The sequence below is a fragment of the Heloderma suspectum genome, chromosome 1 (assembly GCF_057233095.1).
Source record: "Heloderma suspectum isolate Gila_16-S chromosome 1, 16-S_ref, whole genome shotgun sequence".
NCBI classification, from domain to species: domain Eukaryota; kingdom Metazoa; phylum Chordata; class Lepidosauria; order Squamata; family Helodermatidae; genus Heloderma; species Heloderma suspectum.
Genome location: NC_139458.1, coordinates 342727936 through 342754876, shown reverse-complemented (window position 1 = coordinate 342754876; position 26941 = coordinate 342727936). Strand labels below are relative to the sequence as shown.

The 26941-nt window shown below is 40.4% G+C and overlaps 1 protein-coding gene across 2 annotated transcripts in view; it reads right to left on the bottom strand.

Moving 5' to 3' along the window:
* ADGRG6 (adhesion G protein-coupled receptor G6) overlaps positions 1-26941 on the bottom strand; it is a 163473-nt gene that overhangs the window by 102734 nt on the left and 33798 nt on the right. The window lies entirely within an intron of this gene.

The window sequence follows — 26941 nt, the reverse complement described above, 5'->3', positions numbered from 1 at the left end:
GTAGCGAACTGTGGATCCACCGGATCGTTGTTTCATCTAGCCCAGTCTGAGCTAGTTTGCTCATCAGGATATCATGGGGCACTTTTTCGAAAGCTTTGAAAAAGCTTTGAAGTCAAGGTACATGATGTCTACAGCATTCCCACGGTCTACAAGGGAGGTGACTTGATCAAAAAATGAGATCAGATTTGTCTGGCAGGACTTGTTTTTGACAAATCCATGTTGGCTTCGAGTAATCACGGCATTGTTATCAAGGTGCTTCCAGATGGATTGCTTTATGATCTGCTCCAGAATTTTCCCAGGGATTGATGTCAGACTGACTGGTCTGTAGTTCCCAGGTTCCTCCTTTTTACCCTTTTTGAAGATAGGGACAACATTAGCCCTCCTCCAGTCATCTGGCACTTCCTCCGTCCTCCATGATTTCTCAAAGAGAATAGACAGTGGTTCTGAGAGTTCTTCTGCCAGTTCCTTTATGACTGTAGGATGCAGTTCATCTGGCCCTGGAGATTTGGACTCATTCAAAGTAATGAGGTGTTCCTTGACCATATGCCTGTTGATCTCCAGCTGCAATCCTGCCCCTTCAGCCTGTACTTCGCCTTTGCCAGGGGGGTCATAGACCCTCTTTTGGGAGAAGACTGAGCCAAAGTAGGAATTGAGCACCTCTGCCTTTTCTTTGTCATCTGTTATCGTTTTGCCATCCTTATTTAATAGCTGAACAACCATTTCTTTCCTCTGCCTTTTACTATGCACATAGCTGAAGAAAGCCTTTTTGTTGTTTTTAGCATCCCTCGCTAACCTCAGCTCGTTCTCAGCTTTAGCCTTCCTGATGCCATCCCTGCAATTCTGTGCTACCTGTCTGTACTCTTCCTTTGTTACTTGGCCTTCTTTCCACTTCCTATATGTGTCCTTTTTTGTTTTCAGGTCATCCCTAAGCTTTTTGTGAAGCCACATTGGCTTCTTCTGTTGTCTTCCACCTTTTCTTCTTGTTGGAATTGTTTGTGATTGTGCCTTGCGAATTTCCTTTTTTAAAAGCTCCCACCCATACTGGACTCCTTTTCTCGTTAGTGTCGCTTGCCATGGGACCTTGCTGATCATTGTTCTGAGTTTATTAAAATCAGCTTTCCTAAAATCCAGGGTACGCGTTTGACTACACTAAGCTTTTGCTTCACTTAGAACCAAGAACTCAAGTGCAACATGGTCGCTTTCCCCCAGAGTTCCTGTAACTGCTACTTTATCTACTAAGTCATCTCTGTTGGTTAGGATCAAGTCAAGGATAGCCAATCCTCTAGTTCCTTCATCTACTTTCTGTAGAAGGAAGTTATCTGCCATACAAGTCAGGAATTTCCTGGAGGGGCCATGTTTTGCAGAATTTGTCTCCCAACAAATATCGGGGAAATTGAAGTCCCCCATTACTACTACGTCATGCTTCCTTAAAACATTGGCTATTTGCTTTTCAAAAGTTTCATCCTCGTCTTCTCCTTGGTTGGGTGGCCGGTAGTAGACTCCGACCACCATGTTCCTTTTATTCTTTGCTCCTTTTATTTTGATCCAGATGCTCTCGATGGGGCTACCAAGCTCATCCTCCTGTATTTCTGTGCAGAGATATGTATTTTTCACATACAGTGCAACACTACCTCCCTTTCTGTTCCTCATGTTCTTTCTGAACAAGTTATATCCTTCAATTGCTGTATTCCAGTCATGAGAGTCATCCCACCAAGTCTCAGTTATACCTATCAAGTCATAATTTCCCTCCCGTATTAAGAGTTCAAGTTCGTTCTGTTTGTTTCCCATACTCTGGGCATTAGTATATAGACATCGAAGACCATGTGCTTCATAGTCTGGCTTTCTTCCTACATGTGTCTGAAGACTATTATTGGGCACTATCAGAGCTGTTCTCTCCATTGCAGTGCATGTCCATTGTTACCCCCAACATTACATCTCCCTTCCCCGTAGGATTCAGTTTAAAGCCCTCCTGATGAAGTTCTTCATGCTGTGGCCAAACACATTCTTCCCATCCTTTATGAGGTGCAACCCGTCCCTTGCCAACAGCCCATCTTCCAGGAAGTATAGCCCGTGGTCCCAGAATCCAAATCTCTCTCGTCGGCACCACCTTCGTAGCCAGTCATTCACCCGGAGTATTTTTCGTTCCCTTTCTATCCCTCTTCTAACTACTGGAAGGATGGATGAGAAAACTGTTTGGGCCCCAAAGTTCTTGAGTTTCCTTCCCAAAGCTTCAAAGTCTGACGTGATTTCTTCGTAGCTCCGCTTGGCGGTATCATTTGTTCCCACATGGATGAGAAGAAAGGGATACCTGTCAGTGGGCTTTATGAGTGCAGGCAACCTTTCAGTCACATCTCTAATTCGTCCTCCCGGGAGACAACATACCTGGTGAGTCCAGGGGTCTTCACGACAGAATCTTCTGACACACTGCAGAATTCATGGTTGTGTCAATGATGGCAAGCTGTCCAGGTCCTGAGGCAGCAAAGCAGGCCCAAACCATCACATTCCAACCACCATGCTTGACAGTTGGGATGAGGTTCTTCTGTTTGAACACAGTATTTGTTTTTTGCCAAACATAATGTTTCTTATTGAGGCCATCTGTCTTTTACTCATCTGTCCAGATAACATCATTCCAGAAGTCTTGGGGCTCATCTATGTGGTCATTAGTGAACTTCAGATGTGCAGGAATGTTCTTTTTAGAGACAGTGTTTTCCTCCTGGATATGCTCCCATGAACACCATTCTTGTTCAGGCTTTTTCTGACTATTGAGACACTCACATTAGCCAAGGCGAGAGTGACCTGCAGATCCTTGTTCTTTTTGACTTCCTGGATAATGTGCCAGTTTGTTCTTGGACGAGTTTTGGTAGGACGACCTCTCCTAGTCCTGGGTAGAGTGACTGTGGTCTTGATCCTTCTCCATCTGTAGACTATCTGTCTGACGTAGAGCCACAAATAATTAGAAATGGGTTTGTAACCCTTTCTAGACTGTTGAGCATCAATAACTGCATTTTTGAAGTTCTCAGAGATGTATTTTGATTGTGCCATGGCACGTTTTCACGCAACTATATGGTGAAGACCAAACTCACAAAGTCTCTGATCCTTTTATAGGGTGGGGCCTCCCAAACTCACCCCTGAAGATCTACCTAATTACTTAAACCCCTGATTCTAATTATTTCCTTTAACTGAGCTGATACAACCAGGGGTTCACTTAGTTTTGCACATACCCTGACTCTAAAGTACTCATTGTTTGCCTAATTTATACACTGTTTTATTTCACAAGGCACGAAACTGTGTTAATTTTCTAAACCCTATTGGATATTTAGAAAAAGACTGGGTTTGATTCACAATGGCTATCATGGTACAACTATGGAATTTTCGTAACCATCATTAGGGGTCACAAACTTTTTTCACCACTTTAGATGTTTCCTAGTTTCCAAAAACCTTATCAATGCATGTAGAGGGTCTTCTTCCCCTGCCCTCAACTACGTATTTTCCCTTAATAGTAACTTATGGTACCCTTTTGTTTAATTGTCATTCTTTTGGGGCATGCTTACATTCAATGACAACAAAAGGATGAAATAATTTCATGCCATTAACATTATGTTTGCCATAGATATACCAATACATAAATGCAAAAGAGCACATTCAAAATAACATTCCATTGAGGCCACATGTGGTAAGATCTCTTTGTACTATTCCTACTCCAGATACTACCACAGTTATATTTATTTATCTTGGATGTACCTTTATAAGCTGTGTGAGGTATTAAAACTTAAATTTTAGCTAAAGCTTATTTTTTTGGTTGTTTCCCTTCATTTCATCTGCATAGAAGTACTATCATAACCAGGAATAATGTAAAGCCTTCATATTCTAGACTGGAAATAGTGCACAAGCCTGCTGAAATCTACTTCATACTTCAATGAAAGGCAGGATTGTGCTCTCATACAAATTATTCAACAATTGGGTTTTGGCCACTGATGCCAGGAGACAAAGACTGTATTATATCTTCAGTCCGATCAGCTTGCTTTATGTCTTGATTTGCTGATACTTTGTGTCTTGAAGAGAACTCGTCCTATGGTTGAACTGGTTGGTGCACATAACAGTAAGTGAATCAATGAGAAGACCTCCTCAGAGATTAACAGTTGTGCTCTTTTATATTAAGGCATCATCACAGATAGCACAATGAATTCTTATATCTGATGTGTATAGCACTAGCCCAAATAAATGCTTTGCAGAGAAAAATTTCTACTATTCTTAGCAGTGTAGCCATTACAGGGGGAAAAACAGAATTATGGTGTTAAAAATTGTCAGCTAAATTCTACTGGCAGAATTTTGGGTTAAAAACAGAGTTTAATTTGTTACAATACCATGTTGTTTTTAAAGACTTGGAAGTGAGAAGTGAATACTTAAGACAGAGGAAATTTTACATGGAAATAACTTGAGGCAAAAAAAGGACACAGCTCTGGTTCCATTTAAAAATCAACAAATCTTCCCCCAATAATAGTGGAAACAAACTGTGCTTAGCAGACCAGAACATAAGACAGTGTAAATGTGTAGAGCCGCATTCCAGACTCTCCCAGAGAAGATGTGGCTTTCAAAGTGGAACCCACACATATAAGAAGTTCTTGGTTTTCAGATTACAACTCTTATGATTTGGGATGTTTTGTTTTTAGAATCACTGATAACATTTTCAAAATTACTAAGATCTAAATCCGATTATGCCATTTTGTCTTATAACCGGGTACCCTGGCAGGTTTAATACAAACTAGGTATCACAAGTAAGCACCAGAGTCTGTCTTCAATTGTCCATTCCCAAAATAAATGAAGTACAATAAGATGAGCCACTGAAAACATGCAGAGTGCATTTTTCTGCAACACTGTGTACGCCTGAACATCCCACACACATCTGAGATTAAAGGTTAGGATGTCTGGGACAGAGGGTTTGGCTTCCAAGCAGGCTGAAGCCCTAGCACCTCTTGTTTTTCAAATTAAGCCTTGGTCAGAGAAAAAACCACACACCAACTTTTTACTTGCAGCAGGAAAACATACACATTCCATTTTTTTCTGGAAAAGAAACTAAACGTTAACCTTGGGTCTGTCATATGCTAAACTTTGGGAACCACCAATAATATATAAACACGAGCTTATGAAGTGAACCCTCAAATGTTTACTCCAGACAGCTTACTTGAGAAGTATATAAACTCTATGTTCTAAACATCCAAAATTATATGGTCATTGTAGTGGCCCTATGTTAAGGGTGAATCACCTGAATCACATTCTGCCATTATAACCAAAAATTGAGGGGAGGGGCAGTGGGCTCTATGGCTTATATTGAGAAAACAGCTGAACAGACTGAAACTTGGCAGTGTAGGAGAGGTATTGAGGATGGTCCGCACTGATTTTGAGGTAGAAAGGGCAAGAAATTGCTTATTTATAGGAGTTTAAAGTTTGGGAGCGCCCCAGGAGCTTAACAAGTATTGTCTGTTTTTTCTTCTCATAGACAGACTTACATGGAGTTTACTTTGTAGTAAAACGTATCCATCTGTATAGCATCTTTTGGAAAATAGTTTATCATCTTAGATAAGGGAGAAGGTGTACTATGTGCTGTGTCCCAGAAGAGGTATAAGGTATTTGTAGGTTTGAAAAAACTGTGATTTTCACCCCATTTTAGCCTATGGCATTCATGAGCTCATATTCATAGGAATGGGGAGGGGGGGAATAGAATGGAGTGTGGTTACCAGGGTGACTGGAGTGATCTGTTTGGTCTGAGAGTGGTCTCTTCCTTCATCTGGGTTCATATTTACTTGAAAACTGCTAGGCCTCAGTGCTGCGGTTTGACTTTTACCTTGTATCCCATAAAGGAACGGGCTTCAGAGTTTCTTGTAAGGGACAGAAGGTGTAGTTATAGGGCTGGCTTGAACTGACAAGGACCAATTCTCTTTTGTTTCTTCCACTGTTGAAGTAGGCTGTTTGAATTTTCCCACCCTGTCTTACCTTTTAACTGCTGCAGCATAAATGAAACAGGTACTGCCTTTCAGCATTGCAAAGGTACATTTATGGGAAAAGCTCTCTCTGTTAAATGGCTGCCTTTTATGCAGCTGATTGGAACCCCTTTAAGGGAGTGGGGAGGAAAAAGGGGAGAGAACCCTATTAGTATGGGTCAGAAGTATGGGGATACTTCTGTTTTTTTATCCAGCATATCTGTTTTTTTTAAGTAGAGCACCTATCCTTGTGCTTTCAGTCTAAACCTGTTCAGCTGTTGATTCAGAAGTTTTAAAGCATGTTAAGGATGTCAGTGTGGCTTGCTCCTAGAAAGAAAACAAGCACTTTTCTAGGTAGCAGCCATACAAATGTACAGACACTCACACATGCATACACATACCAAGGACTTTGATTCTGTTTGATGTCACTGGCGGGTAAGAAAGAGATACACTGCCTCTGAAAGTGCAGATTCCATTTTGCTGTCAAAGGAGGCTGGTACGTATCAGCTAGCAATCTTAGCAACTTAGAAAGCAAGTGAGCTGTTTCAAAGGTGAAATACTCATCACTCCCATATTGAGTTTTGAAAACCACTTTAAAACATTTAACAACAACAATTATGAACCTTTTTTCATTTTTGGAGGAAAGACTTGCTTCTATCACAGCCTGAGTGACTTCAAGGTGCCCAACCCTACTCTGTTTAATAACACTGCAGGTTCAGAAAAAGGACTACACAGTGTGAGACATTGATTCAAATCCCCAGTCACCCATGAAGTTCACTGGGCAACCTTGGGCCAGTCACTCTGTTTCAACCTAACCCACTTCACAGTGTTGTTGTGAGAATAAAAAGCTACCTAACTTAAGATTGTGTTGCTCTGAATGCCCAGAGGGAGGAATAGAGTGCTTGTGAATGCTTCATGCCATTTCCCATTTGTATGAAAATCACCTGAGACAGAGAGCAATCCTATGGCCTCTAGACAGAGTCTAGGGACCAATAGAATAATTTGGATTCCTGTAGCTGAGGTCCAAGACAGCGCTCTGACCTTGGACCCAGGAGTCTGAGCACCCCACTCCCTTACAGTTGGCATGGAGAGAACCATGCCAGCTGCCTCTCCGAGGTCACAAACGCGACCTTGGAAGGGAGGGAAGGGGCGCCTGCCCATGGGTGGGAAAGGGACTGGGGAGGACGGCTTATGATGTATCCTCTGGCTTCCCTAGCTTCCTTCCCTTCCGCTCCCTGACACATCAACTAGATGGGCAAAATCGCCTCTGCATTCCTCCTGCTCTGCACAGGATGCCAATCAGCCCCTAAGTTTGGAGACTGACAGGCATCCAGATAGGATTGCACATTCATTTATTCATTCATTCATTCATTTCATTTCTATACCGCCCAATAGCCGAAGCTCTCTGGGCGGTTCACAAAAATTAGTGTTTTATCTCTCAATGAACATAATATGTCCCTCCCACAAAAGAAATTTCAAAAATACTTTGAATTACAAATAAAAAAGGATAAAAGACCACCCTTCCCTATAGTACAGATCCCTATTGCAAATTGAACATTTGGTGTGGGTTTAATATATCACTTAAGACTATGTGGATAATCCTAACCCAAACCCTACCTTACAGAGATTCTTTAACATTGACCAAAGTGGTATTTAGATGATCCCTGAATGCTTTCAAATTTTGGGGTTTAAAATACTATCCCCTTAGGGTATGGAAGTATAGAATCATAGAATGTCAGACTTTGAAGGGTTCAGGTTTGCTTGATTAGAATACTGTAGGATAGCCTTCTTAAAAAGTAATGAAATTCAATTGACAATAAATCTTTCGGTTAAATATGTTTTGTTAGAGTCTTTCTATGTTCACGCAAGCTCTAAAATGACATGCCCTTAACAGATGTGTTATTTAGGCAATATGCATATGGTATTCTATCCTACTCTATAGTGAGTTCCAGCTTCACCACTACTTTGGAGCTGGAGGGCTGGCAGTAGAAGAATGGTGGAGATAAGTCCAAGATTTGTCTGTTCACTGAAATACACAGATGGGCCTGGTTCACACATAATGCACATTGAATCTATCCAACTCAAGCTGTTATGTGACTCAGGTTACCATTCCATGTTACAAGTACCCCGCTGGCAACCAATACCAACTAGCAGTAGTGTAACATTAGGACTTGTCCTGTCACATTCTGCAACTTACAGTGCAATCCTATTCATGTCTACTCAGAAGATCTATTGAATTTAATGTCGCTTACACCTGGCTAGGGGGTATAATATTACAGCCTCAATTGGCTAAAAAGGAAAGATCCTTTAAAATGCTTTCCCTATGGCAGGGGGTTAGACTAGATGGCTCTCAAGATCCCTTCCAACTCTCTCATTCTATGTGGGGGATACTTGGCTCACCAACACTACGAGAGAGAAGGATCTTGGAGTTGTTGTTGATCACAAGCTGAATATGAGCCAACAATGTGATGTGGCTGCAAAAAAGGCAAATGCTCTTTTGGGCTGCATTAATAAAAGTACAGCTTCTAAATCCTGGGAAGTACTAGTTCCCCTCTACTCAGCACTGGTTAGGCCTCATCTGGAGTACTGTGTCCAGTTCTGGGCACCACATTTTAAGAAGGATGCAGACAAACTGGAGAGGGTTCAGAGGAGGGCAACAAAGATGATCAGGCGACTGGAAACAAAGCCTTATAAAGAGAGAGTGAAAGAACTGGGCATGTTTAGCCTTCAGAAGAGAAGACTGAGGGGAGATATGATAGCGCTCTTCAAGTACTTGAAAGGTTGTCACAGAGAGGAAGGCCAGGATCGCTTCTCGATCATCCCAGAGTGCAGGACATGGAATAATGGGCTCAAGTTACAGGAAGCCAGATTCCGGCTGAACATCAGGAAAACCTTCCTGACTGTTAGAGCAATACGACAACGGAACCAATTACCTAGGGAGGTGGTGGGCTCTGCCACACCAGAGGCATTCAAGATGAAGCTGGACAGCCACTTGTCAGGGATGCTCTGACTTGGATTCCGGCATTGAGCAGGCGGTTGGACTCACTGGTCTTAAAGGCCCCTTCCAACCCTACTATGATTCTATGGACGGTATTGGTTGCCAGCTGGGTATGTGGAATGGTAACTTTGGTTGTATGATAGCTTCAGTAGCATAGACTCCATGGCCTGGTTTGCATACAATGCTAACCAACTGTTCATTTAACCCATGGTTTGTTGCTAGGGTTTTTTCTGGCAGACAATTGAATAAACCGTGGTTTGTTTTCTTAATCTCTGGGTTGTGTTCCTCCCGCTTCACCCACTCCCTTCCTGTATCCCAAATGCCTTTGCAGAAGTGTAGAACTGGCATGTAGAGAAGCTTTTTTTTTTTTAACCGCTCTTATCTGCTGCCACAGTAGCCTGGCATAACAACCCACAAACAACCCAACATTCTGGGTTAGTACATAATGACAACCCATAAGAACATAAGAAAAGCCATGCTGGATCAGACCAAGGGTCCATCTAGTCCAACATTCTGTTCACACAGTGGCCAAGCAGGACATGAGTGAAACAGCACCCTCCCACCCATGTTCCTCAGCAACTGGTGTACATAGTCAAACTGCCTCTGATACTAGAGGTAGCATATAACTATCAAGACTAGTAGTCCTAGATACCCTTCCCGTCCAAGAGTTTGTCTAACCTCCTTTTAAAGCCATCCAAATTGGAGGCCATCACTAGATCTTGTGGTAGTGAGTTCCATAATTTAACTATGTGCTGTGTGAAGAAGTACTTCCTTTGATCTGTCATGGTTTACACCACCCTGAGTTCACAACCAATCCATGAGTTCTTGTTCTGGGCTGTTCGTGGTTGACAAACCATGGTTTGTTACTTAGCATGGCTGCATTCACACATCACAACAACCTAGAATTCAACAACCCATACCATGGCTTAGCATTATATGTCTATTCCAGCAAACAGGCAAATCTGGAACTTAGGTCCACCACTCTGCCACTAACAGCCCTCAAGCTCTAAGGTAGTGGTGAAGCAAAAACTAACCACAGCACAGGAAACCATACGATATGCATATTGCTTATATAAAGCATCAGTTACGGACATGGCCCCTTAACAGCTGAACTTTCCTGGAATTTTGGAGTTTGAATAAACGTGGAAAAGTTTTTTGTTTATTGAATATTAAATATATCCCTGAGTAGTGATGTTAGGAATTACAGTGAAAAATAATGACAGACATAGAAGTTCAACTGCCTATTATCTTCCTTGGGCCCTTTTCTTTCTTCACTACATTTCCCCATCTTCTTCCTTTCTTGTGTCATATTATTTTAACCCTACTGTGAATCATTTACTTCAGATTTTAGTATGCTCTTACAGTATTAAGAAGTTGCATAATTTACATACCTGTCATCGTATATCATGAACGCTTTTTCAGAACCCGAGAACAAATAAGCAGTAAGGTGTTTTTCTTTTATACTGGCCAGACATAAAATCATATTTCTGAAAATAAATAATCAGTGAGGGAAAGCAGGCAAGCTTTGGCCGCCATTGGAATCCTGAGTCTCTGACCAGTTTGGCTTTCCCCTTCTTTTGGGCTTTTTATGAGACTTTAGTGCTTCCGCTGTCTTGCTTGTGAATAGGCCCTTACTTATGAGCAGGCCTTTATTCACAAGCAGACTACTGTTCCTGAGGAAGCGTCTCTCAGGGTGAAGTGAATCTGAAGGGAGAAACCAACTGCCCACTGCCTCCACAGAACAACAGCTGCTTCCCTTGGGACTCCCCTTACCCCTCTGCCTTTTCTTCCTCCCTGTCAGGCACCTGTTTCTACCACTGGAGGATTTGGCAAGGTGGAGGTGCCCTCTGAATATCCTTGAATATGCCAAAGGAAGACTTACCTTAAAAGCAAAGTTATTTTAAAAGTATATACCCTGCAAACCTTTATATATAAAGCAGTTGCAAATGTTTTCCATTATTATAGTATGTATATACTTGTTCAATCTCCTGATAGTTAACCAGCTATATCTTACATAAATTCAGATTAAACCATGAAAGTCTAAATGAACCAGATATAAATGCTAAAAATGTTGTCTGAGCCAGGTTGGGGCCCTGCTGCCTATTTCCCCTTGGTATTTTGGTTTTATGCCAGTGAAAATTCAAGTAGAAGCAGAACGCATTGACTGGCTCAATCCACAATTCGCAAAGAAGTCACACTGTAAGCAAAGATTTCCCCCAGAGGAAGGGGTAGTGTGAAAATCCTGTGTTACGCCCAGTGTAATTTAAGAATATTTTCATTGGCAGCCATGCAAGAAGCTTATGCAAATAACAGACTTGCTAGTACTGACCTTAGTTTCATTTTTATAAAATAACTAAAGCCCAGTATACTTAAGAACATTGTAATAATTTGTGACCTAGCAATGTTTCATTGAATAGATACCAGTAAAAGTTCTGATACGTATTGGCTCATGTCCCATCTTTATCTATTTCTCTTCTTTTCCCCATAAATTCAGTTCATTGCAAGGTAATGTAATTTCTTCCTTCACATTATTGCAAAAATCTGTTCTTTGTTCCCAATCCCTCTGACAAAATCCCTAGATCATGCATAGATTACCTGTTGAAATACAGAGGTTTCTTGTGGATTACACAAACAACATGTTGTAATGGAGCTTACTATAAGATCAACAGTGCCAAGGGGGAAAAAAAACCCTAGCAATCATGTCAAGTGAAATCTAGTCATGATTAAAAAGTTTCCACTCCATAATGCCATTGGTACATGAGGACGCCTGACAAGTCTGAATGCATCCCTGTGCCCATGCAAAAATGCAGGATCATAAAATCTTTTATCTAGGAACTACAGACACAGATGTAGGAGCCATTGATGAAATAGGGGCTTCAATAACAATAAGTTTCTTCTGTTAAATCTTGACTACTGAATTCAGTCCCAACACAGGTGTTGAATCTTAACTGATTTATTTACAAGGTTATATACAGCTTCCTGGCAGGGCTCCTAGTCAGAACTAGTCTAATGAATGAGAAGGAGAGGGGAATCTGGAGGATGGGCTGTACTTAAGGCAGGCACGTGGAACTGCAAGCCCAGGGGTCAAATCCAGCCCTCCTGGAGTCCCAATCCAGCCTTCTGGGGTTCCCTGGATGGCCACACCCCATTCCCTTGACCCTACCCTCTTTTCCCCAAAACACTGATTATTTGGTGGTTTCCCAGCTTTTGTGCAGTTTCCCCCCATTCAAAACAGTTGAAATGCCTCTCTTTAGTTACTGGCCAGAAGAGCTTTAAGCTAAAATATGCTGAAACTTTCAGGATTTAAAACTTTTTGGGCCCCATGCCTTTTGCCTTGCCCCCTTTGTTTCTGGCCCCCAAGAACCTCTCCAAAATAGGATTCGACCCTAAGACTGAAAGAGGTTCCCCACCCCTGACTTGACTATGAATTTTGTTTTGACTCTCCTTTTTTCATGAATATTTTGGATATCCACAAAATCCATTTCTAATCTGTTCCAAAATACACATAAATTATTTTGAACTAGCTTCGGTGAGTTTTGGATGTAGGCTTTATATTTTTTTAAATACTTATTTTTACAAAGATGGAATAAAGCTATTAAAATCACCTCATCTATCCGTTGTAGGATTTTCCCTTGTACAACTGAACACTTTTTCCAATCTATTTCTGAACAATTTGATGAAAAGGAGATTCCACCACTTCCCTCAGGAAAATTATTCCATAGAATAATAGACTGCACAGTACGGTCAAACTCCTATCTGATTTTTCTCCAAGTTGTTAATGGTGGTGCCAGACATCCAGATTTGGCCTGGACAGTGAAGGAATTGGCCCTCAAGCCCAGTTTCTAGGTCAAACCTCCATCCTAGGTGAATAAATTCCAGGATTAAAATAGCATACAATGAATCTGCCTCTGAGCTCTCAACTTTGTCTATCTGTCTTCAACTTCAGGTCAGGAGAGAAAGATGAGAAGGCTGAGGAGAAACTCCATCCACTTCCTTGATTTTTCCTTCTTTCTGTGTTCTCTAGTTCTATCTAACCCACCTGACGAGTTCAACAAAAGGATGCTCATGATGATCACTAACATAATAAAACATTGAATATTTTCATATTTTATTATAACTATGTATTTTATATCTTCTCACCTTCCAGGTCAGCGTACACAATATATTTTATTCCAAATAGCCTTTGTGAATAGAAATCTAGAGATGAGCTGTTATCCATAAAACTGACTTTCTTATGTCTTGTTATGACATGCAGGGTTTTTTTCCCCCCTGCCAAGCAGTGTTCCAGGAAAGATGGTTCCATTTCCACATCAGTCACCGCATTCATTATTATAATACATGAAATGATAATGTAGGAAATTTGTTCAGGCTTGCGAAAGTAGGAAACACTGCAGTAATTTCCCTAAACACACACACACACATTTTAGAAAATAAATTAAAAGTGGACTTAGGGTTGGAGTAAGCATTGCTTTAAAAAAAGTGCAACTTCCTATTACTAAAAATCTCAAACAATTAAGTTACATAAGGTGCAGAGGAAAAAACACTGTTGCAAATGGTCTTGTTTTAATGTCTGACCTACTGCTGCACTTTAAATTACCCTCTGAAACTGCAGAGTGTTACAATTGACTTGCTTTACAGTTTCTGAAACCAAACCAAGTACGTTAGCCAAAAGGAAATCTCTTTCATGATTATGTATTTAAAAGTAATACAGACAGGAAAATGGCATTTTGTTATCTCTGGAGACATAATTTAAAGAGGCTTGAAAAGATTTATTGAAGCAGGATGACAAGTGCACACAGATTCTTGAAATGAATTGGGAAGTGACTTAAAACATTTAAAGATCTTTTTAATGAAATCAACTGAACAAATTGTTTTAAAGCTGACTGTATGCCTACACTTGTAATTTAGCACAATGTTCCTTATCTTGAACTTTAACACAATGTACAGGCAGAATTTACTACTGTTGCCAGTGCCCAATTATCATTTCCTTAGACCTGGCACAAACTTGTAACAGCCCCTCAGCCATAAAAGGCCTTGTCTGCTTTGAAATGGAAGCTTCTTGTGTCTCTTTTTAAAAAGGTTTCTTAAATTTCTGGTGCCTGAATTGTATTTACAGACACACCAAAAGCACATATATGTATATTGTCATGGAAGACTTAAGAGGTTATACTAGTCAGGAAGTTAGACAAGAACGACTTTATTTCTGTTAAACAAGGACAGAACAGAACAGAAACAGGAAACTCCTGACTAAATACAATTAAGTCTAGTGGTGGAGCTGCCTGCGCAGCCCGGTGGCATTCCTTTTTACTTTCAAAATGCCCCAATGCAGCTCTGCTGCCACTTCAAGCAGCAGCAAAGCATTTTTATGTTTTAAGAGGAGGGGAGAGAAACCATCAACCACCTCTTTTGGAATGGTGAGCAACACCCCCACCCGAAAATTCTAAGAATTTACCCCATGAAATCAACCCTGACTGCTCATTGGAAGGACAGATACTGAAGCTGAAGCTCAAATATTTTGGCCACCTAATAATGTGAAGAGATAACTCCCTGGAAAAGACCCTGATGCTGGGAAAGATTGAAGGCAAAAGGAGAAGGGGACGGCAGAGGATGAGATGGCTAGACAGCATCACCGATGCAGTGAATATGGACTTGAGCACACTCCGGGAGAAAGCGCAGGACAGGAAGGCCTGGCGTGCTATGGTCCATGGGGTCACAAAGAGTCGGACATGACTGAACGACTGAACAACAACAACAACCCCATGAAAGTTGACAAGTATCTCCAGATTCATGGGGAACAAATGACTCTGTGAAAGTAGAACAGGATATTCTGCCCAGCTTCATCACTCTCAGACATCTTCTCTTTCCTGAAATGATCTGCCCTTTCTCTTTTATGGCCCCTTATGCTTGGAAGCGTGTTGAACAGGGCTTCAAGGCTCTTGCCTTTTGCCCCACTCTTAACATCATGGGGCTTTTCCCAGCCCCATCCTTGCCATCTCATGTTAGTGTGGACAAGTCAGGGTGGGGGGAGCCTTTACATATAGATGTCTATGTATAGGGGCTTTCTCCAAGTCCTGTAAACCTGCAGGATCAGGATTCCAGCACCTGGGTGTCAGGGTGGAAACTGGGCCGATAGAGCCCCAGAGCAGTTCTGATTCTGAGGAGGATCAGCAATCCGTGGGAGAGGAGCCAGCTCATCCCTCTCAGGCACAGCAGCTGGCAGAGATTCCTCCTGCCGGCATTCCTGAGATAGATAGTGGTCCTAGCAGTGAGAAAGTGTGGGAACGGGGCTTGCTAGATGCTCGACGCAGACGCAGGGAGTGACGAGTGATGGAGGGCACGGAAAGGAGGCGTAGCGCCCGTTTGGCGCGCAAGCAATGGCCGCCTCCCATGGACCCAAGGGAAAGAGGGAGGATCTCTCCCTAGCCCATAAGTTCAGGGTCTTCACGTGACTCTCCTTCAAATGGGGATCAACTGCCTACTCGGAGCATAAGCTACTCTGCTGTTCCTTGCTTAGTCACTGGTGATTAGCATCTGAAAGAGTCATTAAGTTGTAAAAGGATTAAAGCCTTGAAAAGAATCCTTTCATCTGTGTCTTGAGTTGGCTATTGGAGTCTACTGAAAGAGCGCTAGGGCGCTCCTGACACTGGGGAAGCCTCTGCTAAGGCTTCCCCCACCTCAGACATCTATATGAATGTGTAGACAGTGGGAGCAGGAGCAGGAGGTCCTGTACAACACTGGGCTAAAGATGCAATCCTGCAGCCCTTTACAACACACTTGCTCCTTCATGTAAGTAACACATGGAAGAGGCTATGTCAACAACCATCATGCCAGATTAGGAGTACACGCTTGTTAAATCCAACTGAGTTCAATGGAATGTGGATTGTGTCAGTATCACTATAACATATTTAGAATTCCACTTAAACATTCAAAAACAGCAAGCCAAACTATCATGCAGGTGTAGGTAACCTTCTGCTGATTAAAAAAAAAAAAAATCAAAGCCGGAGTCAAGGGGATGCAACTTTAAGCAGAGGGAAGGTGGATTGGTTAATCCAGATTGTTGATTGAAATCAAGTTTCCCACTGAAACTTTTCCATATATTTCCTGAACAATGGGGCAAATCAGACCACTAAGCCATATTAATTTAAACTAAATAGAGTATAATGTACACTGTCTATTTCATTCTTACAGCAGGCTTTGCATCTCTTTTTCTCAATGTACAGGAGAGAGGTTGGCAACTTTGGACACTCCAGGGGCCAATATCTGCCCATACCCTCCAGACCTGCCATGTGTCACACTCCAGCCGGGGAAAGTTAAAAAAAGAAGAGGAAGCTACATTTGTATGTTCTAAGCCTCTGTAGCTGCTATAGAGGCTTAGAACTGACAAGCGTAACTTGCAAAAATAAAAAATTCAGCAGCAAACTGCAACTCCTCTTTAAAAAAAGAGAAAAGAATGCTGGGAGCAATCAAAGTGGCGGGGGCTGCATGTAGCTCATCCCTGGTATAAAGTATTATTTATACAGGGTTTTTTTTTTTTAATTCTTTCAAGCAGGCTTTGCATCTCTCTCTCTCTCTTTCTCTTTCTTTTACCTATAGAGGCAATCTCTGTAAATAGCCCCATATGAGGTCTTTCTTTTGACCAGTATCTATGGCAGTTTGGGATTAACAGTGTGATCCTTCCTATGCATTTCTACTCAGAAATGAGTCCAATGGCCCTTACTCTCAGGAAAGTGGCTATAAGGTTACAGCCTAAGCATTGGGAATACAGGAGGCACACAGTGGACAATTTTGTCTTCTCTTTTTGTTTCCAGTGTTGCCCCTTCCTGCTTCACTCAGTCTTGGCCCAGCATTGCTCTCACAAAAGCAAAGCTACAAACAAGCACGAAATGCCCAGGAATGACAGCAAGGTTTGATAGTTATTTGGCAGACCAGAACATTTTATTTTCATCTGGTGAAAATGAAATGCCTATGATTAGTAGCTAGAGTAAATATTCATATTTGAGAAGTGATCAGATTGGTTCTTTATTTCCACATAAAAGTCTCCTTTAACTCAGTTTATCTGGTACAGGTGCTGATTCAGTTTAGAGATAAACTTTACAACTATGTTTATATTGAGATTATATGTTTATTTTGAGATTATTTAATATTAACCTAATTAAGGGAAACTTTGTGTTTACATTTAAAAACTATATATCCAGTTTTTCTGCTTGTTTTGATTATCATTTTTTTACATCATCCACTATATTTTCTCTCTGTCTTAACTTCTCTGACTTGCTTGGCCCAGCTCCACCACCACCACCACGTAAGCACAGAACAACAGCAATCCTATCCACGCAGCGTCTTTGCACTTGTGACTTTAATCAGAGTAACAGGAACTGAGAGCCCAGAATTCTCAAGAAGCAAAGCTGTTAGTCAGGCTGGTCAGAGCCATTTTTAGGATGGGAAAAACTGAAATGAATGCCCATGATTGATTGGCAGGTATTATGTGTGAGTCTGAGCCATTAAGAGAGTAACCCTACGGCTCCTAGACCAAATCTGGGGGGGCCACAAAATTTTTCGGATTCCTGGATCCAAGGCCAGAGACAGCGCTCTGACCTTGGACCCAGGAGTCCGAGTTCCCCACACCCTCCCCCTCGCAGCTGGTGCGGAAAGAACCGTGCTGGCTGTCTCTACAAGATCACAAACGTAAGCTCAGAGAGGAAGGAAAGCCATCCCTTCCCGTGCCAGTGGACCGGGAGGGGATGGCTTATGTCATATCCCAAGCCTCCTTCTCTCCCCGACACCTCAGCTTGGGTGAAAACGCCTGTCTAGTTAAATTGCAGAGTGGGAGCCATAGTGTGCCTCCTGTTCTGCTTTGGATACTTGTAAGCCCTCAAATTCGGAGGCTTCCAAATATCAAGGGTGGATCCAATAGGACTGCACCCTAATTCATTTTTATGAGACTATAGTGTAGGTTTAGCATATTTATGAAGAGATTTAATTGTAAGTATGTTATTTTTAAATAGAAGAAAAATGGTAATTTATGGGGGGGGTTAAGTCCAATTTAAATTTTTAAAATACATTTTTTAAATTTTATTTTGAAGAAAAAATGGTTTTATTCTCCCTGGTGGTAGGAAAAAGCAGCTTCCTCCTTCTCTGCAGGCCATTTTCTGCTCCATATCATGCCCCATTGTTCCCCCTCCCCTCAGGAAAGCAACATCACATAACCACACTGTTTCCCCCCTTATGATACTTAGTTCTTATTCCAGCCTAAAAAAAACAATTTATCTAGCTCAGAATAGGACAGTGTTGTACCTCAATCATAAAAAGATATAAGGGTGACCTAGAGGCTCACATACACTGCTCTTGTACCAAAAATGTTCTGAACATTTCCTTCCAACCCACAACTGCTTTTAAAAAGCAGGGGGAGTTGCTAAAGAAGAAATACATAGAAAGCCTCCAACATCACTAGATCACAGCAAAGAGGTCCCAATGCGAATAGTTTTAGGATCAGGGTGTCAGTGAACAACATCCTTACTATCCTTCTTATATTCCTTAGATTCATCAAAAAATCATCAATTGATGTGCATTCATGAGAGAAAGAATATTTTGCCTGGAAGAGCTGCTACAGAGTTCACTGGCAGGACAGAACATGAACTACTTTATTTGTAGAATGCTATAAGAGATTTCAGTTTCTCCCAGCATTGAAAGAGTGAAATCCTGCCAAATCAAACAGTAACACATGGACCATGGTAAAGTGATGTATTAGGTGACCTGTGGATATTTTCATAAGGCACTTTCCAATGTGCAACAGGCATAACAGCGAAGCAGAAAATATTAATAGTAATACATTTCTACATTTATAATTTGAAGTATAATATTTCAGTGAATAATTCACATTGGTGCATTTAAAAAACTTTTCTATTGTGTTACATTTTTTAAAAATAAGATGGGTATAAAAACCAGAATGGGTAAAATATGCAGTCTTCATACTAGAAATTCTAACAGGACGTCAGGAATACAAAGAAACAAGGCTATGGCATTAATGTTTAGATGTGATACATGAGGGACTGTTTACATGCAGATTGGCTTAGGCTTGGGTGTAACATCCTACATGAATCGTGATATAACAGTCTTCTTCAAATACACTTATTTGATTTATAAATGGAAAGATTTCCTGTTCTAAGAAAACATTCACTTTTCAGGAAATAATATCAGAAAGTTCTTGGCACAGCTACAAATGCCATTATTACACTATCAAAGTTTATCTTCCAAAAACTATTACACAGAACAGCGCAATCCTATACATGTTTTTTCAGAAGTAACTTCCACTGTACTCAGTGGAAGCTATGTCTTAGTAGCATGTCTAGTATTGCAACCTTAAAATGGTAGAATATTTCAAAGAAAAAATAGGAGCTGTCATTTTCTTTTTTAGAGTTACCATAAGGGAGAAAAGGCTTACTCTATGGGCAGTGTCATTCCGTTAGCACAAGTGACATTGTGCTAGCAGAAATGAAGTTCCAAACTACGTACAAGAAGAGAATACAACTAAACTTATGTTTTTGCAACTGCAGTAGCACAGTTATGCATTACGCTTGCGCAACCCATTGTGTAAGCAATTGCACATTCTGTAATGGGCGGCCGTTTGTGAAACTGAGTGCTCAGTGGAGCTCCACTCAATGGAGTTATGGTAGTGCTATTTGAGTTTGCAGGATGACATGGTTGGATACTGCCTATTGTAACGTTTTCATTAAAATATATGTAGTTTTAAACTTGTTCACTGCCTAGCATTGAGGTTGATCCACAGACGGTTAAATACATTCAATAAATTGTATTGTTTAGGCTGCAACTTAATCAAGCTGTACTGAAAATCAAGACATACATAGGACTGTGCTATTAAAAGCAAAACAGATTTCATTTCTTTTTAAATTTAATTTTATAGAAGTAAAAATCATTACTAAAATACTCAGGTGTAATAAATAGATATTCTAGGGAAGTTTCAGAAGTTTTCAGATTTCAGAAGTTTCAATATAAGTGCAGGGTTTCTCACCATTTGATTACAATAAGATCAATTTACAATTGTAGATCAATTGTAAAGACTGAAATACTGGAAGACTGTGTGAAAAAAGTTTCTGGTTGGGAGAAGTCTTTACACAGAATTACCATCAACAACTCACTGTTTCTACAGGCTGCTTTAGGTGAATAAATAGATAAATTTATAAATGACATTTGGCCAGGGGGAACGGCAACCAATAGTAGAAAATGCTGCAATCTTTTAAATTCATGCATTCTCTCTCAGCTTAGGTACTCAAAAGAAAAAGAACTAGAACTCAGAACTAGAGGCAAGCTTTCAGACGGTGAGAGAAATATCATTAGAACATAACATTTGAACATGATCATGATAGAGGAAAGGGAAGGCTGGAAGTGTTGGGAAAAAAGCACCCAAAATTGTTAGGTGAACTGGCCTTTAGATAATTCTCCCACCTATGTTGTCTCTCCCCAACTCCATCAAACTCCCTCCTGCTCTTCAGAGGTGTAGTACCCACCACACTACTTAGCTGTCAGTGGAGATGGGGGGGGGGAAGGCATAGCAGGCTGCAGGGAGGTCTGAGAATGACAAGTGCTGCTGCCATTGGCCAAACTTCTAACACCAAGATGGCATTATGCCGCTGCTCCTCCTCCATGGCCCTGTGTGAGACTGGTTGTGCCACTTGTACTTGTACACTGGTGCATAAACAGAGGATATGAACGTTGTGTGCCTGGATCTGGGTTCTGCTTCCTTCTCCTACTATGCCAAAAGCTCAGCAGCTGCACGCTGCGAGAGAATATACCTAGTGGGCAACACTGTACTTAGCCGAGCTTTCTTCGAGCATTGAGAAGGCAGAGATTCAGGTGACGCAGGCAATCGGAAGCAGACAGCAGACATCAGCAGCAGGCAAGAGTGAAGCCCCTCCATGCTACTAAGAATGTGGGGGCTCGGGCTTTGGTCCCTAAGTCCATGGTTAGCAGAGCCACTGCTTCCACCAACTCACAATCACATCCATCTTTCTAAGATGGATCAGATTCTGGAAAATCTTGCTGTAAGGCAAAATGCCTTAAGAAAAATTGTTATTCTCATTATCTAATCATTTATCTTTGATACTGCACTGAGTATTGTTCAGTGGTCTAATGCTGTAGTTGGTTCTTTCCTTGGGTCCATGATATGAAGAAAAACAACTTCGGAATAAAACAAATGCATTTTTATTCTAATATCCTTGACAAGCAAAATCAAAGTTACATTGGAAAACATTTGGTAATTTCTTACTACACTAGTATGTCAGGCCTATAGCCACAAGGGCATAATTATCTGTTGAAACTGTTGGACATAGTTACATACTGTTAACTTATTTATTTAGTATTTATATAGCATCAGCAGTGTGTATGGCACTTTGCAGAACTTCTCAAATTGTTTGCCTGAATTGTATGGAATGTTTCCATGCCAGGAGTAAATAATCCTGGCAGGACCTTGAACTGGCATGGAAACTTCAGGAATGCCACAGACACTCAATATCATTCTAAACCACATTTGTGTACAGCAGGATGTTTGCACAGGGTAAGTGTTACTTCTTGTAAAGTAATAGCATTAAGCTGACAACTTGCATTTGTAAGGGATTCTCAATACCTCAGTTTTCCTCAGATTAGAGAATCACTTCCAGTTTATTTGTTCTGTAACGTGGTAGTGGCTTAGAAAGAATTCTTAGATCTAAAGGAAATTCTTGTCTCAAATATGAAGTGTTTGGGACTATAAACCTCGGCCTTTTTGAAGATGCTGGAATTAAAGGTGTTAAGGAAGCAGAAAAGCTTGGCACTATATCCTAGCTTTGTAACTAGGCTCTTTCATCTCGTTGAAGATCTTCACATCAAAAGTATCCTATTCTGGAAATAATTTATTTATTTTGGTGCTTATTAAAACACACAAACATCCATCCATAAACTCTAGGCACCTGCCATTCACTTAGTTTGCACAAGTTCTTTATGCAGTGCACAATCATCCTATGCACATTTCCTAACAAAAGATAGCATGAAATGAAGGAATAAAGCTACCCAATCATCATTTCATTTCCACGGTACATCCTTATATCCCAATTGTTTTTTTTAAATGGTAACAGATTATTTAAAATTGTTATTAACATTTAATATCCCAATAAGTGTAAATTGAGGGGGCCAGATAATAGCAATAATAATTCAAAATCATACTGTTCCTAAAATGAGAAACAGCAGTGGTTAAGGACAACAACAAATGAAGGAAAACATTCACAATTGCATTATTTTGTATGAGATAAAATAGCTGTCAATATACTACAATGGATCAAGTACATGTTAGCACATTTATGATGACTATAAATTAAGACCATATTACAGTCATTATCACAACTGATATAAAATAATTAATCTGAATGAGATTAAGATTTACTTTCACTTTTGGCAGGGTTTGTAACTACAATCGTGGCCTCATACTATCCCTTAAAAGCAGATTCCTTGAAACATGCCCTATTGTTAAAGAAGTTAAATTGTTTAAGGATTAAGACTTTTATTTTCTTTGGTAATATTTTTGCTTCCTGCTGGAACAAGATGTCCATGAAGCATTTCATGTAACTGGCATTAACAAAAGCAGTAGTTGATTATTTGAGATAAGAAGTGTTCCCCACTATGTATCTGAGGTTAGAATACTCTGTCATTAGGAGCCAACGCACCACAGTAATTTGATTGTACACCAACAATAAATCTTTCAACACAATGTGGACCAAAATAATTGATGTTCAAGAAGAAGAAAAAAAAAACCTCTTTGAGCTTGGATTAAAAACGTCCAGATTATACATGGATCAGTAGGTATCAACATGGATGGTTAACCAGACTCCATTTACTGCTGTTGGCACTGAGAATTACTGAATGGGGGCCAGTAGAATGGTTTAAGGCTTACTTTGAAGGAAGGAAAGATTATAGGATCTAGAAAGTAAATTTGCACATCACCAGATTCAGCTGGAGAAATGCACTTGTCATACAAATAAGGAAAGAAAACAAGTGTCCATTCTTATTGTTGGCCTGATTAATAGAGCTTCTGAGCCAACATCAGCCCCACTGAAACCACTGGAAGATGCTAGATGCAGATCTCAGCAGAAAATATGGCCAACACAATATCTGAGTTTATTTAGGATAGCTTTTACTTAGCCGTAGCAAAACTTAATAAAAACATTTGATACCAATGTCCCCAGTGGGACTTGTCCTTTCAGATCTTTTGCAGAAAGGGAGTTAAATCATTGCTTAAGTGCCACTTAATTGTCATTATATGACATGGTGATTATTCAGATGAAAAGCAGACACCTTCTCCTTTCCAAAACCACAATTTAGAGATTACAATAATCTCCATAGAAAAACCAGAAATGGCGACACACCACATTGCCAAATGTTCACAAATTCTTCTTTTCACATCCTCTTTCAACACCATGAAAACTGAATACCAACACTGTAGCGGAAGCCCTTTAAAGGTTTGGGGAAAAGTTTTTTTTTTTCTATTTGACTTTGTAACATCATTTGACTCCAAGATAAACAAGAAATAGCCTGTAATTCGATTTAGGGAGCACCATTTTTGTTGTTTCAAAAGAGATCAGTACATGGTTATTGCTATTCACAATTAAGTTGGTGATTAAACAGGAAAGTTTAAAGTCAATATGGAAAACTTGTTATTTTGCAGCACTTGCTTAGCAATGGACTTAAAGTCCATTTTCATTCCTTGTCACTATGAAATGCTGATTAGCAAATCTTCCTGGATTTAACAACGCTCAGTATCTTACTAGGATACATATTTCTTTCAAAAGGGAAAATACACCATCCTCTCTCACTGTCTCTCTCTCTTTCCAGAATTGACATTTCCAAGGAAGTCACGTGATTCATCTTAATGCTATATCAGCAATTATTTCACTTGTGCACATATTCACACTTTATGGCATCTAACATAGAATTCGATCTGCCATGGGTTTCTTTAAGTCAAAAGTTTCTTTTTTTAAAAGGTAACCGTTTTTTAGTCCTTGTTATAATGAGATAAAATGGAGAAATGCATGTGACAGTTTCTGCTAACTTTTTCTACAAAGCACCTGCATGCTCCAAAGATTCAGCAGTGTTCCAGAAGACAGAGAGTTGCCTTTTCCTTTGGATCAGAAGCCCTTAGTGGCCTCCTAATCCCTGTCTTTCTGCCCCAACTAATTCAGAATTCGTAGAACAGCAAACAAACATATTTCCTAATCCCTAGCCTTCTAGTGAAACTGGCTTCATGCCAGCCAAGGTCTTTAGAGTCAGATGTAAGACTCAACAGAGAAAGCCTCTGTGTACCCATTTGGGACCCCTTGTTTACTGGTGCAAGCTTGGGTTATCTGAGCACTGGCCTGTCACTACTCAATGGATAATCATTTCATTTAATTTATTATATTTCTATACCGCCCCATAGCCGAAGCTGTCTGGGTGGTTCACAAAAATTAAATCAGAAAAGAATTTCACCCTAAGGAAGGAACCTTTACATTGTCTACTATCACAGCTGAATGTTTTCTGTCATTACCAAAATGAGTGCAACTAGGGAATAGAATCATGCTGGGATGTCTACTAGACACATTAACACACAGTTGAGCACCTTGTGCCCACCATATTTTTTGGCCTTAATCCCAGCTGGCATAATCCCCCAACCATTAGCTATCTTGGGTTGGGTTGATGGAAGTTCTAGACCAAAACATCTGGAGGGGCACAAGCTGTCCTCCCCTGCACATCCAACTTTGAAAATAATTTATTGATGTCCCAGGTGCAGAAATCAGGCCTCGGTTAATGCTACTTTTTCTTTTGACTCCTAAAGAGGGCTATGTGCAGTTTAAAATAGTCAGTGTAGACCTAACACCTCTACCCTTGTTAAAGATGTGCATGGGGTTAGCGTATATTTGTCTTAGATTGGCCTTCCCCAACCTGGTGCACTGCAGATGTTTTGGACTTCCATCAGCCCAAGCCTGCATGGCCAATGTTCATGAATGCTGGGAATTGTAGTCAAAAACATCTGGAGGGCACCAAGTTGGGGAAGGCTGGCTTAGATATTCAGATATCCAAATATAAACACCACAGACGTGCTCTCTCATCACTGGTTTCATTTACTATTTCTTTATGATGCATATATCTTACTTTATAGCCACAAGAGGCTCCCAAAGTGGCTTACAAAAGATTCTCAAAATCATACCCAAATTCTGTGCAAGAACAGAAATTACCTGCTGGCTATATGAACCCAGGATTATTAGGTAGCATCATCCTTTGGTGTTCCCTGGTTTGGTCTTCCCTCAGATTCCACTGAGATAAGGGCATTGGTTTGAGTAGTTAGAACATTCTCAACCTGTGATGGTAGCAGTCTTCACTTACTGGCAGTCCCCTGTCTCCTGCTTCTGCTTATTTCTGTTTTAGCTTAGTAGCACCCAGGGTAGTTTTTCATCTGTGAATGTACACCTATCTGCATTGCACTCCTCTAACATAACAACAAAGAGCTGGCAGTAGATGATGGAGGCCAGAGTATGTATTGGATTAGTCTCAGAAATGGTGAAAATACTTCTCAACCAGTTCCAGAAATTATTTGTAGTGATATATATTCCTGATACATTATATAATCCTGTGTCCAGCCAGCCAAAGCCTAGGTAATTTATGTATCGCATCCCATTTTATTATAAAATTAGGTTATTTGATTTTCTTTTCATAATAACCCTGTGAGGTTGAGAGATGGTGACTGCTCCTGGTCACTAAGTGGCCCTCAAGGCTATGCAAGTATTGAACACAAATCTCACTAGTTCACATTCCAACATTATTCACTACATTGCACTGATAACACAGGCCTACCTAGACAGTTATGTTATTACATAACTTAGTCTTTGCAGGTCCTCTTGCATAAAACTGGCTTCCTGTTACTTAAACGGCTGAGTGCACTGAACAATTTGTGGTAAGGAAGCAATTGTATATGAATTCATGAGCTATTTCTGGAAAATCAAAGATAAGATCGATCTCTAACTATATAGCCCTCTAAGAATTCATACCCTTATTTTTCCCTCCATGTATTTATGATTTACAGAATCTTCATGGTGGAAATCCATAACAGGCTTGAGGAAAATTTTTTTCATGAACAGGTTCTACAAATATCTGGCTGCTCTTCCAGCATGTGCCTGGAAAGCCTTGCTTGGAGTCTTGAAGGATGTGTGACCTGGGGGATCCATATTTGTACTGAGCCCACTTTCAAGACTGAGGTTATTTGCACAAAATCACTACTAGTAGAAGTAGTAGCAGTATTAGTTAGTATTTTTATACCTTTTTGTAAAGAGATCAAAACACAAATGACAGCATCAAATAAACAACAAAAAACAATAACAATAAATCATAATTAAAACAACATTACTAAAAGCAATGTAAAAAGCCAAGCATTAAATTGTGGGGAAAACAGTTACCCCGATTCATTTTAAAGCAGTTTCTGTGCTCTGTCTTCTATGTAGAAGGCAGTGATGTAGCATTATCACACATATGACCATGTGTTTCCAAACCTAATGAATCTATTACATATTTAGATTGTAGACTGGAGGGTGTAAACTGTGATTTTGAGTGCACGCGCTTAGGACTGTAACCACTGACACCATGGGTACTCATTCACATGGGCATGCATACATGCATGTGTATCCAACTGACACGTGTATTTTAGGAACTTGACCCTACCGTCATGGGCCACACATAAACAAAAAATTAGCAACAGGACACAGACGAAGGCTTGCATCAAAGAATACTGATTATACAGAGTATACATTGATTAATCAATCTCCTTATAAAGAGAGCCAGTGTGGTGTAGTGAGTAGAATGTTGGACTGGGAGACTCAGGTTCTAGTCCCCACTCAGCCATGAGGCTCACTTTGGGCCAGTCACTGACTCTCAGCCTAACCTACCTCATAGGGTT